Raw genomic sequence first — 17,617 nt, 5'->3', positions numbered from 1 at the left:
TACAATTGACCAGAGTTAGGCTTTAAAGGGCCCATCCTCGTTAAACTGGCTTTTCACTTTCTTGGTGGATACTGGAGAGTAAATTCATCTTTTTCTTATATCTCTCATATTGCACCAACCATGGTCATTATGAGTGGCCTCCACTCTCACTTATGGGTTTTTAATTCATGTGTAATATAGAAAATGCAATAGTTTGAGTGGTTCACTCTGAGGTAAGTGATGACACCTAAAACTCCAAGGTGGTTAGAGCCAGAATCAATGGCAGTGAAATCTCATCACACCCAAAAGGTAAAAGAAGCAAATGGGGCTGATTTAATAAAGTAATAGGGAAATTATCTTAGCAAAGTTTTCATTTTGCAAAGGGACCATTCACACCTGACTGCAATGCACATTATATTGCGTGTGCTGCGTTAGGAAGCCCATTCAAAATGAATGTTGGTGCACTGTAACTCTGCTTTCTAGACATGCATTGACGTTCCATTTAAAGTGATGCAACTCACCATGCGCCCATGGTTTTTGTTTAGCAGAAATCATGTTTTTTCCATATTACTTTCTATCACAATGGAATATTGGTAGTCTGCCAGCCATCTAATGTAAAGAAACATTGACAGGTTTATTCACAAAAGGATGAAGAGTTTGTAGGAGGCAGGAGAAGTGAACAATCTAGGACAACATAGCTGAACTGGAAAGAGAGCTGAATTGGATAATTTTTCCAAATCTGCTATTTTATCCTAGAATGTTCCCTTCTCCTGCCTTCTCCAAACTCTTCTCCCTTTACTGAATACCCCTCTAGATGTTTCTAACCTGTAGAAACTGACTGAGACCCAGTCTTTGTTGTGTATTAGAGAATCTGAGAATGTATTACTTGACTTGGCTGGATTTAGGGCTCATTTACTGCTTGTTAAGAATTTGTAAATAACTTAATCTTTAAAAGTGATCACAGATTTACCCTATTTACTATTGCTTTGCAAAGTAAATATGCACTTCTCAAAAAGAACACATTGGTACTCGACTAGCCCTGACTTCTTTAATAAAGCAGCCCCAGTTTGCTCATCATACTCCACCCTAAAAGACAACTTTTGGCTGGATTCTTTTTGGTAGTTCTTTAAACAGCAAGGGTACTAGAAAGGGTATTTATATTGCACTTACCCCTAAAGCAGTTCTTTCAAGACATAGTTCACCTGTCACAGCTCCACTGTGATCTTAGCTCTGCAGCCTGCCTGGTGCAGCACACCCCCTTCTTCAGATTGTTTTATGGGAGGTACAGATCCCGATGGAACAATCTGAATAATTCTTCAGATTGTTACATTGGGGCTCCGTACCTCCCATGAAAGTGTGCCAGAAACTCCATTCATTCCAGCTAAAAGTTTATAAACACTCCTTGTTCAAGCAGCTACAGATAGATCAGTTCTTCTTTAGTAGTATTCATTTAGTTGAAGTGAAGTGGGCTGTTTATGGTCATTGTTGCCGTGATTGTGTGTAAGCAAAGCCATAGCTGTGGTAATAGCAATTATTGAAAACTATGGTCCCCATTTTTTTTCACAAAGGTGGTTGAAAGATTACAGATATCTAAGAACTGCATCAAGATAAGAAACATATGGGGTCTATTCACTAAGCTGCCGTAGGCAGCCGAGTGAATGACCGGCCTGAAGCGAAGTGAGCCGAAAGCTGTTCGGCTATTCACCTCAGGCTGGTACGGCTGATTTCAGCCGTATATCGGCTGAAATCAGCCGCACATCGGGTGGCTTCGGGTCGGCCGAAATTGCTAAACAAAATAGAAAATGATTGTGCGGAGCTAGTAGTGACAGCTAGCTCCGCCCAATAGTTTTCTGTTGGCCGGGCGGTTCTGCTGCCGTAAAAAAAAAAAAAATGTCTCCATAGGAATGCATTGCTAGATTCCTATTGGCTATTGCAAATTGAAAAAGCCAATAGGAATCTAGCAATGCATTCCTATGGAGACATTTTTTTTTTTTTTTCTGACATGGAGCCGTTGGCTGCGGTCAGAATAAAAATTAAAAAAAAGTTCACCATAGGAATGCGTTGCTAGATTGCTATTGGCTATTGCAAATTGAAATAGCCAATAGGAATCTAGCAACGCATTCCTATGGTGAACTTTTTTTTAATTTTTATTCTGACCGCAGCCAACGGCTCCATGTCAGAAGAAAAAAAAAAAAAGCAGGTAAAGTTTTACTCTGCTCGATCGAGCAGAGTGAACCTTTCTGGAAAAAAGTGTTTCTCTCCTGGGCGGAGCACCCAGGAGAGTTTGCTGTCTGGAGATCAGTGTCCCTGGTTAGCTGGTAACCAGGGACGCTGATCTCTCTGCAAGTGGCCGGAGCCAGCCATGAGATGACGGCTGGCTCCTCCCAGCTGTCAGAAGCAGGCTGTCGGCCGGCCAATGGCCAGCCTTTCGGCCAGCTTCGCCTTTCAGCGCGGCTCAGTCGAGCCGAGGCATATGCCTTCGGCTTGACTAACTTCGGGAGCTGTACGGGCTATAGTGAATAGCCCGTACAGCAGCCCTTCGGTTCTACTGAACCGAAGGGGTCCTGGGGCCGAAGCTAGCCGAAGGATCAGCCGAAGCTACGGCTAGATCCTTCGGCTGCTTTGTGAATAGTAAAACAGCAGAAAGGCATCATGGCACTTCGTGAATAGACCCCATATGTGTTTTATGTATTTTTGCTCCTGTCTTGGGTCCTGTCCCAGTCATTAAAAGCAGTCATCCAGGATGGCTCAAGAGTTAGGTGTGGGTCTGGGGCACTCTGCATGATACCTAGCTGATCTGACTATTACCCTAAGGCTGAACTGATTTATCAGCTTCGAGGTTAAGGACTAATTTGCCTGATGATCTGCTGGATGATAATGTCAGCCATCCCCCTCCCGGTCCCCCTGTTTTTTAAATGTATATTTTAATGGTTTTAATTAAAGAAAAAAAAAAGTAAATCTCCATATAAAACTAGCATGTTAACCATTGGGGTTGTCATCCAAAAAGTAATTTAACTTGAAGTGTTAACATAAAATGGATTTTCAGAAAATATGGGGGATCCTCAGAAAAACGCGTAAAGAGGTCAGTACAATATTCAAATCCCAGTATGCCCCACTGTCATTTAGAATATTTCATTAATTTATTACAAAAACATTGCAACACTAAATTGCAAAGAAATCACTAACGCATTCACACTATTGTTTTGGGGGCAGAAAATCCAAGACCCTGTCGGTAGCTGTCTGGCATGTTGATTCTTTTGTGCAGTTATATTTTTTGAAGAACCCAACCAATTCTGAAAGGTATATGGGCAAATATCAACATAATGTAGTGCTCACTCCCGAAGAAGCCGCTGTATTAACCGGGTCATTACAAGTCTGTCTATGGGATTTGATCTTCAGCTGTCCATTAGCATTCAACCACCCTTTTCTAGTGCCCACAAAGCTGATCTCCACTCCAGTAATGTAATGCTGAATAACTTTTTATTAAACTTCTTCACACTGGAGAGAGAGGAATAAGGATCCTAGACATCCATGGTGTAACAGACATAGACTCCAGACTCACCAGACCTTGTTAGCATCTCAATATAGATCCACGTGGATTACAGCAAATAGCAATTGAAGTAACAGATGAGCAGGAGATGAGTACAGATCCTCAGCAGGAGAGACACCAGCCATGCTCCAGGGGTCCTATCTGTTCCAGGCACCTCCAGCAGACATCAGCTTCTCTGGTTCTCCTCCTCTGGCAAACAACACAGTCCTCATCCACACTGGAGGCCTAGGGAAACTCTTCCCACACTACAGCCTGTGCCCACGCCCAGGCCTCAGGCCTAGCCTGGGGGTGGGGGGCAGCTGGACAGCATCCAGGTCTAATCCATGGCTGCTCCTGACTAGTCTAGGCACATGGCAATTCCCTCCAGTATATGTACCCTATCCCAGCATGCACCGCTAGTTGAGAGAAACCCAGTGATTGGCTGCTGCACTGTACATACACTTACAGTGTCCCGCATTGGCCATCCCACAATACAGTAGAGCCACGCTCCACCCAGGGGGGTACAGTCAATGCCAGATACCTGGGATTAACCAGATAAATGCCACTATAATCTAGCCAGGCTGACTACAGCAATCACTAAATGCTTAGTAGCCACCTCACAGAATGTGATGGGGGCTACAATAACATGGTGTCCAAACTTCTTCATCTAGACCCCATAGAGAGCAGTGACACATGACTCTCACAGGAATGGAAAGGTTGTCTTAACATGTAGGTTGTGATTGACAGCTTGCCTTCACCCTTTCTATGCTGTTCAAAAGGTGTATTTACAGTTTTGCAGCCATATTGGGATAACACCTATTTTATATTTGTTACATGTTACTTACTCATATAGAATTATTATGTTTTTTAATTGTTGCTTAAACAATAAATGCCCTATTCTGAAAGAAAATTTGTGCTCTGAACTGAGTTTTGCTCTGTCTGCACTGTGCTGGCAGATCTCATTATCAGTTGTATACTAGATTTCTACACTGTCTGTCCTAACAAAGGGTTAAAGAAGCTAGAAGCATTGTATGATAATTAGAGGAAGCTCAGAGTGTCCCTAGTCTTTCTATGGGGACATACAGAGTTTCCTATTACTAGCAAATTGAGAGAGAGGCTAGCAAGAACCTGCTACCCAGACACATCTAAAAGATAAAACATATAAAACACAATAGTTTTTGGTATGCTTTGTGAATGGGAACACATAATTAACATATAGTGGAGTTTTCTCAAATGACTACAAAAGTGGAATTACACTTTAAGCAAAGGATTACATTAAGGAAACCATGAGTTAATGAGCAGCTATCTTGTCACTGAATTTTTCATAAGTGTTCATATTATTACATAGAATATTCATTGCTATCTACTTTTAGACTCAATAAAAAGCACGAATATTCTACATTTGGGTCAAGCAGATAAGGTAGTTCTCATTCTTAATATACACAGATAACTAACTTTTTAACATCTGCATTTGCAGATTTGGCACCTCTTATTATCTTAAAGGAATAATTTGGGTATAATTATTGCGTGTGCAGAATTGCCAAAATATATAGTATCAAGAAGGACCTGTCCAGAGGTGGAGACCCATCTATCCCACAAACGTAGGGTGTGTAGTGTCAAGACCGGGAAGGAGGGAGGCAGAACACGAAACTTTGGGAGGATCCAAGGCAGGGCCTGCAAGTCAAAACCCGTAAGCACCCCCTCAAGTTGGACCCATTGTTTGTCATCAATTCTATGGAACCAGTCCGTGATACGCAGCAAGACCGAGGCAGCATGGTAGCGACGCATGTCCGGGGCAACAGCTCCTCCCCTACATTTAGGTAAGGACAGGGTTTTGTAATTCACTCGAGGGCGCGAGGATCCCCAGATGAACTTTGTGAATAATTGGCTCGATGGGGCGCGGAGTAATGGGTATAGTCATGAGCCAGGGGATGAAGAAGCCTCCACAGATCCACCAGGTGAAGATCAATGAGGCGTTTTTTGAGTATACGTAGTTTGGAGAAAGATACCGTAGAGCGACCATTGGGAAGCCTCCAGAGTGTCAATGCGGGTTGAGCAGGAGGACACAGCTTCTGACAATGCAGAGACCTTGACATCACTGACGGCAACCTGTTGGCGCAGCTCGCATACTTCTCCCCTTAAGGCACCCTCCAGGCGAACTGCCCAGGAGTCAAAGTCAGCCCGGAATGCTGTGAGTAGGTCCCTGACTCCTTGTCCCTGCTCCTGGTTCGATCCCATGAGGGCACTAGGTATGGTTGGATCCAGGGGACTGGCTGGGGAGCTGGCAGGAGAGAGCGGGGCTGTATATGTAGGAGGGGCGGCAGGGGAGACATGAGAGGCAGCCTGCTTCTGGCCAGCCGTTTTCACAGCGGCCTTATTCTGTCCCTGTGACGTGGCAGCAGTCAGATCCCCTGCTGGCTTGGTCTTGCCCGAGGCCTTCGGCGGCATAGTGCGGTCTGTCCCAGGTAACGGCTGTGGAGGGAGCCGCAGGAAGAAAGCCACGATATCGCGGTTACCGGCCGGTTCCGTGCCTGTAGCAGGAGATATCCGTGAGGTCATATGCCAGGTGAGGGGGTTCGGAGGGAGAAAAAACTGCTGATAGGAGTCCCGGTATTGCAGAGCTCGGCTCAATGCGTCCTCAGCCCGCCATGGTCGGCCACGCCCCCCCCAAGAAGGACCTTTTAACCACGTTGTATTATAGATGGTCCCAGCATGGGACACTATTTAAGCAGCCAGCTCACAAGTCAGGTTACGTGGTCACGGACCACATACCCGACTTGCGGGAGCAGCTAAATGGTCTGCATCTCTGTCGGATGCACACCGCATAGCTGCTTTTGTGCCGGCACTCGGATTGATTACTGCGGTCTGCAGCAGACATTACCAATCAATCACCAGCAATCGTGCCTCCTCCCTGCAAAAAGGTATTGTATGTGTATGGGGGGAAGTAGAAGTGTATTAGGCTCCATTCACACCTGTATCTTTAGATGCAATTAGGGATTCCTGCATCAGGAACTTGCGTTTTCCTGCAGCAGGAATGCCTAATCTAGTGTTTACAAGCGGCAGCTGTCACCCGTTCAAATTAATGATCAGGTGACAGCAGCTGCATGTAAACGCCTGCACACCGCATGTAATGGTAGGTGATATGATTATATTCGGTTAGGAATCAATCACTATCCCTGGACGCATCGATTGTGCATGTAGGGAGAATGTTTTCTAATGGCATGTAATAATATCACATATCATTATATGCGTTGTGATGGCGTTTACATGGAGCTGCTGTCACCTGATCATTAACTTGAATGGGTGACAGCTGTCACTTATAAAAGCCAGATTAGTGATTCCTGCTTCAGGAAAAAGCAAGTTCCTGATGCAGGATACCCTAATCGCACCTAAACTTAGAGATATGAATGGGGCCTTATTGTGACTGTATATTAGTGTCCGTAATACCATACGGGATATAGTTAAATTTTATTTTAAATTATTAAATTTGGCAAGCGGCCCTCATGGGAGGAAAAAAAATTGTCGAGTGGCCCTTGAGTGAATTGAGTTTGAGACCCCTGATGTACAGGCTTAAAGAGACCCTGTGTCCAACTTAAGACATTGCAGGGGAAATGCTTACTTGGCTTTTTCTTTCTTTTCATACATGATTTTTTATTCACTTGTAATGTGCCTTTAAACTTGCTAGAAAATTTGACTACTCCAGATAAGTCATTTCCCTAGCACTCCTTGCATGTCATAGCCTGCTTCTCTTCTGGATGTCTAATTACTTTCTGTGCTGACCCAGCTCCTCTACCCCTTCCCTCATCTTCCTACATAACACCTTTTAAATAGCTGGGCGGAGCAAATGGTTATACTATAGAATGCCACTTGAGTAACAGCTCTGAGTCTGCCGGGGCTGCTGATATCACATCTTCCAGCCATAGCACCCAGCAGCAGTCTCAGGCACATTGGATGTCTACGCAAGGGAGCCTTTTACAGGTAAATAACATGCAATAATTCAATAAATTGACATATAATCTTATGGGAAGATTTTTTGTTAAAATCAATTGTTTGGCAACAATTATGTTACCTAATGGGATTTTATGGTGGGTGAAACTTCTAGCTGTTGGGGCCTAGGTACTGGAGCAGTAAAATGAGAATGAATTCCATGTAGTTATAGAAAGTGCCTGTTGTCCCTCATTCTTTCTGATACTACCATGGTCTGACAATGGGTAGCTTGATTGGCTATGTTTGTGTGTTTGTGGAGACACACACAGCTTACTAGCACACACAAGGCTGACTGCATAGCCCTCTGCTTGAGAAGGAGTCACTCTAAAACAGGAAGTCAGGACCAATGCTCAGGAGACCAGCTGATTATGCAGGAAACTAGAACTTTTAAACATCAAGGATCAGCATTCATTGTAAGTGATTTCATCAGCATTTGAACTAGTGTAAAATCCTTTCGACTTTAACATTGCGTTAAATTGTATTTCCACATACCAGCCTAAGTTCAAACCAGACTTTAGTTTTTGCTTTTGTAGACTGATGGGTGATGTAGTTAGTTGGAGTCACTGAAGCATTTGAAATCATAATATGTGTCACCACCGTTGTGACCTTCAGAACAGTATTTATACATCATGTTCCCTAGGCACAGCAAAGTGATCACACCCATTTTACACACTTTGCCCCTTGTGTCTTGTAATTAGAATGCTCTATTAGAAGAAGCTACTTTTCAGCTAACCATTTAACAAGAGAACGGAGAGGTTATTTCAGGTTTCCTGAACTTTACCACCTCAGTTGTGCAATTGATGAATTTAACCACACATATCTAGGGGTATAAAGAAGAGATAAACAAAATACATGAACGATATCACAGTATGTACTGTACATTTTGAAGCTTTGTGCTGTCCCCCATGACCCTTCAGCCTTGGGCACTGACCTACGAGTGCTATTATAAAAAGTATAGCAATGGTCACATTCATAGGTAGTCCATACATTTGAAGAAATGCTGTCTATAGAAACACATTCACACTCTTAGCCTATACAGCTACAGCATAGAAGGGGTGTGGGAACAATGAATGCATGTTACTTTACAAATCTTTTTGGCACTTAAACATTGGTTTCAGCTATGAATTGTGATGCTCAGTTTTAATATCCATAGAAGTAAAATACAATTTACTAGTCTAAACAAAAAATCTCTGGCATCCCACAAAACATGAAGCTTGAGTAAACGACAATTTAGAGCTCTTAAAGGTACAACAGTAAGTGCAATTCCCAATAACTTTTTATATGTAAAGCCAGATATTTTTGACTAGGCTTGGCTTATTCACTTTGCAATTACTTTCATGTTTGCAGAAAATGTCTACAAAATTGCATTAACATTTGAACCACAGGTGAGCTAATGTTGTTTTTCATATGCTGATATATGCAATGACTTACCTTAGACCGAGTCTCTTCCGACAATGTGGCCACTTGCTGACTTGGCTAAAATCCTCAGACTGCTTAACTCTTCAATAAGATATAGTTGAATCAAATGCATTTTTACTTCAGATAATTGCAATACAAATTATGGGGTCTATTCACTAAGCTGCCGAAGGATCTAGCCGTAGCTTCGGCTGATCCTTTGGCTAGCTTTGGCCCCAGGACCCCTTTGGTTCATTAGAACCGAAGGGCTGCTGTACGGGCTATTCACTATAGCCCATACAGCTCCGGAAGTTGGCTGAGGGGCTCAGTCGAGCTGAAGGCATATGCCTCGGCTCGACTGAGCCGAGGTGAAAGCCGAAGCTGGCCGAACGGCTGGCCGACAGCCTGCTACTGACTGCTGGGCAGAGCCAGCCATCATCTCACGGCTGGCTCCGGCCACTTGCACAGACAGATCAGTGTCCCTGATTACCAGGTAACCAGGGATGCTGATCTCCAGACAGCCCAACTCTCCCAGACGCTCCGGGAGTCTCCCGCTATTAGATAGCAGCTCCCGGCCGCCTGGGAGAAAAACACTTTCTCCCGGAAAGTTTTACTCTCCTCGATCGAGCAGAGTAAACCTTTCCCTGCTCTGTTGTCTTTTTTTTTTCTTCTGACATCGGAGCCATTGGCTGCCGTCAGAATAAAATAAAAAAATAAAAACAGCATAGGAATGCATAGCTACATTCGTATTGGCTATTTCAATTTCCAATAGCCAATAGCAAACAAGCTGTCAATCAGCAGAGGGGACCTGAAGTTCTCCATTAGGTCCCCTTCTAGATATTTAAAGTGCCACAAATAAAGCCTATATTTTATTGATACTCTGCAGGGGTGGAAATACAAGAGTACCATATGTCACACTCATTATGCAGAACAAAAACTATTGCAATCCTGAAAGCAGAAGAAGTTGTGCTAAATTCTAAATAAAATCTCTAAAATACAAAATCATACAAAACTGAATGTACTAGATGCATCCACAAATATTTAAAGATCTAAAGATCTTCCAACCTTTAGATGTGGTGGGGCTGCATTTATTTTCTGTTTTCAGGCTCTTTTATATTTTTTCTTGTTAATCCTGGAAATAACGCACTTCTTCACTTTGTGGCTGCTCTCATTTCTCCACTGTATCTATGGTAGCCACGATTATTATTATACAGGATTTATATAGCACCAACAGTTTGCGCAGCGCTTTACAATATGCCACATAGGCTGTACTTTTAACATGTCTGCCCTTGTTCATCACCATTACACGGTAGATTGATGGAACTAATAGGTTATGCAAGGAAGATAAGGATGTTGTGCTTTCTTTTCAGATCACAGGAAGTCACATGGACACTGCATTTCTGGTAAGATCAACAGGTGTGTTCTGTTCTTGCTGAAAATGTACTAGCCTAAAAAATGAAAACAAATGAATCCATCAGATCTAAGGACAAATAAGCTGCAATATATTTGTTTTTGGGTTTAGATACGGTGTACTAAAAGTTTAACTAAACTTTAGGGTCAGTCTATAAGGTCCTAATGTGTTCTGTTAAGCTGTGCCATGTCCTATAGAATAATTTATGGGACTAATGTCAAGCTAAACGAAAAAAAGTAATTTTTAGGCATGATAACAGCAACCATTTTTGTATTTTTAAATAGAAAGAAACTGAAATGATAGCATATGATATAACATTGATGCATGTTACAGATAAGACATTGACTGTTATTTTTTAAAATTTGACATAATTATATAAAGCATTAAAGCTATTTTAAAATCACTTTTTTTTCTGATTTTTTTTTTACACTGATTCAATTAATTAATTTGCTTCCCCATGAATCATGAAATCCGAATTAATTCTACATCCGTTCTCTTGAAAGCACAGAAAATATGTAGGAGATTATGCCTTTGCTGTTTTATAGAATCTGGCTGAGCAAGAAAATGAATGGTTTTGATAATCAGCCAAAGAGTATTTCTACTACGCTGAATCATATCGCTATTCCAAAAACTTGTCAGAAAGATATATACTGTAGTATGAGCATTTGCTATTTATTTGGAGATACGTTTCTTAAAAGAGCAGATGTAGCCATTTATTAGTTGGAAAAGCCACTTCATTTGGAAACAGTCCAGAAGTATAATGTAAGGAACTTTTTCCTAAATGTGCTCATGGCTATTCATAGCCTTAACGTATGCGCCTTGATAAAATAATTCAAACCTAGAAGAAGAATATTTTGAACTACATGAGATATCTCATATAGGAGATTAATGGCTGGAATTGGAATTTGTGTATTTACTGGCCACTTTTATGGCCCCTCTTTTATACCCATGGATCTTGTTATTGCCTGTAAACAAGCATGCAAACTAGGAGAGGGAGGGGAAGCACTGAGTGCCAACTGGGTGTGTCGCATGCACATGTAAAAACAAGAAACAAGCTGACAGGGGGAGACAGCAGAGTGAGTAGAGGGACAGTTTGCTGTTGCTCCTTCACTGTACAATCATCAGGCAGGATGAGAACCTTTTTGTTTTCATTAACTGTAACAGAAAAAGTGGTGTGATCTGCCTGGCTGAAATTCACACAGTGGGTGCTTTTGTCAACACCCTTCCGCCCAGCATCCCTCGATCAGCTGATCGAAGGAGCCGGCCGGAAAATTCTCAGCCAAACGGAGCTTGCAGCAATGGTGGACCCTGTCAGAGTACAATGCAAACAGCTGGGGATGCATCCATCAAAGTTTGTAGGCTTTGATGTAGGAATCTCCTTTATTTTTATCATTCAGCCCCCAGGTTGAATAAAAAAAAATAGGCACGTGTATACCCGACTTAACTGTGCTGTCTGACAGAGCTGTGTAAATCTCAGGAATGGATAGGCAGGAATACAAAGCCTTTGGCAGGTAAAACAACATTCAGATGCCATTTAGCTACTTGCACGGAGATCAGCATTTAATTCCTTGTTGATTTAGTATACCAAGATTACAAAAACTCGACTGCGATATAATAATGAAACAAAGGGTAGCCTTCTCTTGAAATCCAATGCCTGGGTGGTACACGCTCATAAATCAAGCATCTCATTAGTCAGGTACTCACTTGTTGTGGGGTATTCAAATGCCCCGTATTTAAAATGCTTCAGAGCAACTCTGTAAACTAGACTTTTATTGTCTTTCTTTTAAAAGGTCCCATGTAGACAGGAGCAGCATATAAATTTTGAATGCCAAACCTGATCGTGCCTGATCCTGTACTTCAGTGGACTGTATGTTAGGTTCATCACTTAGTGCTTACAGCCTATGAAGTTTTTAAGATCTATGAAAAAAGAAACATGTAGAAGGGCAAAAACAATAATGAGGTAAAAATATTTTGAGGCAGAAACGCCATGCAATCATTTGTGATTAGCCACTGCAAATGGCTGTAAATGGGCAATCAGAAGTTGTGGGCAGGCTCACTATATGTAGCCAGTGAAATAGCTGTATGGGCAATGCTGCAAATCTGCAAAAAAGAAATACCAGTTTATCTGCATGACCCAAAATAAAGGTTGGTGTTTTGAACATCTTTAAATGCCAACAACACCGCTACACTTTAACACCACAAAAAGGCGATGCTATATATGAGTATATCGAGCTTGTGAATGTATTGAGCTTGCATACACTGTTTTTGTTGTACCCTGGTCTGGATTTTACTAATGGCCTGGATGGGAAGGGGGTTTAACACCGCGGATGTCAACTGGTTAAAGAAATGCATATGACTGATATAATGTGATGATAAAAAATCTGACATAAAAAATTCTCCCTTTCTTTTAGTTCCCTAAAGTCTAACTCCAGCATTTTTCTTTTGTTTTCAGTTTTTGTGTAGAGTGGGGAAGAGCAAACATTTCTGTCAGACATTTATTTCTGTCCTTGATCCCACTGAGGAGATTTCTCCCACTTCCTGCCCCTGTGATTCTTGGTGTAGGGGTAATACTACTGCATCTGGACTGGTAATAGATACAAAGGAATTTTTTTGTTGTTAACTTCCTGAAGGAAGCATTACTCATTTTTTGGTAGTAGTAATAGGAAAGCCAGGTGCTGTTTTTTTTCCATTACATGGGACCTAAGCTGAAAAGTCAAGATTTGCTATCTTATAGTAAATAACTAGGATTGTTAATTGTACCTAAGCAGTACCCTAAGATATTTACCTTTATCTTGAATTCCTCCTGAAAAATTGCAGTGCACTTTCTGATACGGGACTGTACCTAGGCATTCCTGTTCCTGTAGCCTCATAACTGTATACCTGCAGTGTAAAATCATTACACTGGGGAGGAGGGCATCTATTGTCTGCCACATACAATGCTGTTTTAACACCTCCTAGCTCCAATTATGCAAATGCAATCAACACCTGGTTGCGATTAACAGATTATGTGCATTGGAGCAACATTCACCATATATATTCCCAGATAATTTTTGTACAAGTCATTCTGAATTGAGAAAGCTGGTTGGATGACCAGTGAAACATCTTCAAGAAAAATTCAGCAAGTCCAGTTGCTTTGACTTTTTTTTTTTTACAGATATACCATGACCTGGATGAATGAGAACCTTCACAGACATTTATGGTTGGTTTTGGACAAGCAATCTGTGATTGGAGGCAACTTGTCCGGCTGGCTGCATGGCTGGGTACTGTCAGACTGTGGAAGTACAATTGTGGTGGTTGTGGTTTCCTCTGGGTACTCTGGTTTCCTCCTACTATCCAAAGATATGCAGGAAGGTTAATTGTCTCCTCTCTAAAATTGTCCCTGTATGTATGCATGTGAGATAGTTAGATTGTAAGCTTCTTGATTACAGGGACTTATGTGAATGTGCTTTATATAAAACGCTGCATAAATTGTCGTCACTATATAAATTACCTGTAACAAATTTAAAAAAAAAATAATCATCATTTCCTTCTCATTTTTCTATGCAGAAAACCCATACATGCTCACAGGCTAGTCAAAGGAGGGAGTTTTTCTTACCCTGTTTTCCATGGGGGACTTATTAAAAACTTTGTCTTATATGGTGCATATTGTAAATACTGCAATGCTATAATTGTGATTGCTATAATATATGTAAGCTACCACCAAGATTTTGTATCATGAAAGTATATTTGATTCTGGATATATACCAATTTCTTACCATGTATATTTATTTAGAACAAAGTAAAGACCACTGCTTGCCAATGCTTGAGCATTACAAGTTACTCTAATCCTGAAGAAGTGGATTCGATCTGCGAACCGTGTCGACATGAGTCTGTGAAGTGGTGAATTGTGGAAAGGCAATTTTATTTCTTTAAGGATGAGGTCAAAAATATATAACAGACAGTATATGTACAAACATATGGATGTATGCCCGATTGTATTTTAACCAAGTTTATGTTAATAATACATTTTTTACAACAATTTTGGTATGTCTGTGATTCGAAAAAAGGCCCATCTTTAAAGATATTTCTAAAAATTTCACATTCACATCTTGACAAATAGTAACATGTGAATAATAATTCTATATAGAAATAATACATATATTTACAGCTCTGGTTTTACATTTAGAGACAGTCTCCATAACAATAGGTACCTACAATTACTCATTGTCCAATCTGGCTGATTTTTAGCCATGTTTAGTGATAAGCAGAGTGATTTTCATAAAATAATTGAACTATTGATAACATTTTGCAGTATCAGAAACTGTCAGGTTTGCTCATTATTCTGTTTAGGTGAAATACGCTTTAAAATTACCCAACCTTTTTATTTTTGTGTTGTGTAATGTTTTTTTCGTTTTTAGGGTAGCTTAGTTTATTTCATCTACTTTTCCTTGTATTTGTATTTTCTCCCTTTTATGTATTTAATCATTATTTGTGTATGTTGTTTTGTTTTACTTTTTTGTTCACTGACTGATTTCTTTATTTCTGTAAAAAAGTAATATAATGAGCTGAGGTAGGGTACATTTTTGGCACAAGAACAGGTTCAGGATAATTGAGAGAAGCCTTGGTAATCCTTATGAGCCATTAAAAGCCAATTGCACCCTCAGAAATCACCTTCATTTTGCCTCTTCATTTTTTCACTAAAATTGGCAAAATTTCACCTAAATCCATATTTTCTCCAAAATTTCAGGGGAATGAAAACTTCTGGTTTTGCTCATTTACCAATGTCATGAAAACCTGTAGCCTATGTACAATATATGTATTTGATATTTTTGGCTGTCTGCTATTTCCCTGGAGATATGTAGGTGTGTGATTTCTACCTTTACTGACATCAAAATGCAGTAGACCTCACTGAACTAAGACGTGGGTATTTTCTTTCACATGAGACCATTTCAGTTGCCTTTTTTTGCTGTGTTAGGTGAGTGAACCATAAACACTGCTGGTAAGGATGACTAATTCTGTCACAATCTGTCAGCAGGTAATAAAAACAAGGAAAGACATGGTGTAATCAGTGGTGGTAGCACTTTAGTTTACTGAATACAAAAGTACAACAAATTATTCAAACTGCGATGGACTCTCAGGAGTGGCGATCACTCACCCATTTAAAGAGTCAGACCAGTCCAAGCTGACATTTTCAGTGTTTGGTAGATGCTAGAGAGTTAAACTACCCAACCGTTTCTAGTATTTTAGGAACTGAGATCACTGTGCTTTAGCTACCAGTCAAAGCCATGACAAGGGGAACCATCTCTCCATGATGGATTTTATATTAATGTTACATTAATGTCACAGAAGGAATGGGAATACCCTAAAGTTAACAGAAATTCCCCAAAACTTCAAAATAGATGGGAACATATTGCAGGGACAATTTTCAATTTTTGCTGCAATCCAACCACATTATGCTGTGATGCTTTGCAAAAAAAACACAGATGAGACCTTCAGGAAACATTGGTGGTTAGAAAGCTTGATTTATTCAGGAAGATTTCATGCCAACCTTTTATTTAAAGTACATCTAAAGCCAAAAGATTTTTTAGTTTTGGATAGAATATGGTATTGTAAGAAGCCCTGTCAAGTTTTTTTCTGTGTCCCACTGGGGAGATTTCCCTTCACTTCCTGTCCTAAAGACATAACAAGAAGTAGAGCAAATTTCTCCACAGTGAGGGGATATCCCCTCTTAGAAATATGCTTAGACGATTGTCACCAGAACACATGTTCCCATTGCAAAGTTTTGTAATGATAACTGTAAAATGTGAGATTTACAATCATTTACTGTCAAAAAGTTGCAAACTGACAGAAGGAGGTGCAGTAGCTGCTTGTGATCAAGTCAGGCAATATATATTATGGCGAGAAGATGGCAGGAGATGTAGTAGCTGGTGGTAGGCACAGGCCTTCAGGCAGAGCATCCAGTGGAGAGCAGAAGACAAGAGTTGCAGAGCAGATGCAGACAGGAGTCATAGAAGTTAGAGAAGGGCAGTGAGCGGGAGGTGTACATAAGGACTGATTTATACTTTTTTTTCTCCCCTAGGCCAGCTACCTCATGCTGCTCCCCATTCACTCATAACAGACAAACAACATACAGAACCAAAACTTTTTCCCCAATACTTATAATATTATAATAAAATTAACTGAATCAAAAGCAGAACCATATCTTCGGAGACAACACAAGTGCTATGCTGACATGGCCAGTATTGTATTAGCACAACTTTTTGCACACATTTTTGCCACACGTTCGATCGCACTGCGGGCGGGGGCGTGGAAGCGGGGCCATTGAATTAAATGCACCGCCACGCCCCCTCCCACCCCAAAACGCGGGGAGAAGTTTCTAAGCGATTGCGGTGCGTTCCAGCAGCTACCGCCCTGGAACACACCCGCTCTCGGTGTGAACAAGGCCTTAGTATTGTACTGACATAGCCAAAAACATGTCCGAATTGACACAGTATCATATTGACATAAGCAAATCATTTCTGAAGTAACACATCAGTACTGTACTGACACAAACAGAAACATGTCTGCAATGACATTGTCAGTAGCCCAAAGATGTATAAAGAGGTCTGGGGTAACTGACCATCTGTGTTTTATTGCCGTTGGAGTTTCCCTCATTTTCAGTTGGGAACTGTTAGGGACACAAGTGGTCCGAAATCTCCCTAACCTGGAACCTGGTTAGAACTTCTGGAAATGCATATCCTGATTTCCTGTCCCACTGACAACCCCCACACTAATTTCTTCTAAGGGAACAAAAAGTGAAGGGACAACTCTTCAATGTGGTCACAAACACAGATAAATAACACAGGAATTTTTAGCAAACCATTCATAAGAAACACATGGGACTGTCATTACCACCTCTTTTCTAAAGATGCTAGTTGTTTTTGACCAATTGGGTTTAAAAAACATTTAAGGCACTGATATGTAACAAGTATACACTTCTGTAAAGTCAGAAAGCCCTATTTGTATACTTGTTTCAGGTGAGGGATACACAGTATTGAATAAAGAGGGTAAAGATGACACTCAGGAGACTAGCATTTGCAGAATGAGAAGTTGCAATTGATGCCTCCGTATCACCCTCATAAGATATGGTTTCCTTGATATTTTCCACACTTTATCCAAAGCTTAAAAAATGATGGCAGGAGTTAGGCTTTAAAACCTTAAGGGGTCTATGCACGAAGCTGCCGAGGGCAGCCGAGTGAATGACCGATCTGAAGTGAAGTGAGCCGAACACTGTTCGGCTATTCACTTCAGGCTGGTACGGCTAATTTCAGCCGTACATCAGCTGAAAAGCCGTACAT

Source organism: Nanorana parkeri, unplaced genomic scaffold, assembly GCF_000935625.1.
Source record: "Nanorana parkeri isolate BGI_ZX_2015 unplaced genomic scaffold, ASM93562v1 scaffold326, whole genome shotgun sequence".
Lineage (NCBI taxonomy): Eukaryota > Metazoa > Chordata > Amphibia > Anura > Dicroglossidae > Nanorana > Nanorana parkeri.
Note: the sequence above shows the minus strand (reverse complement) of the source record.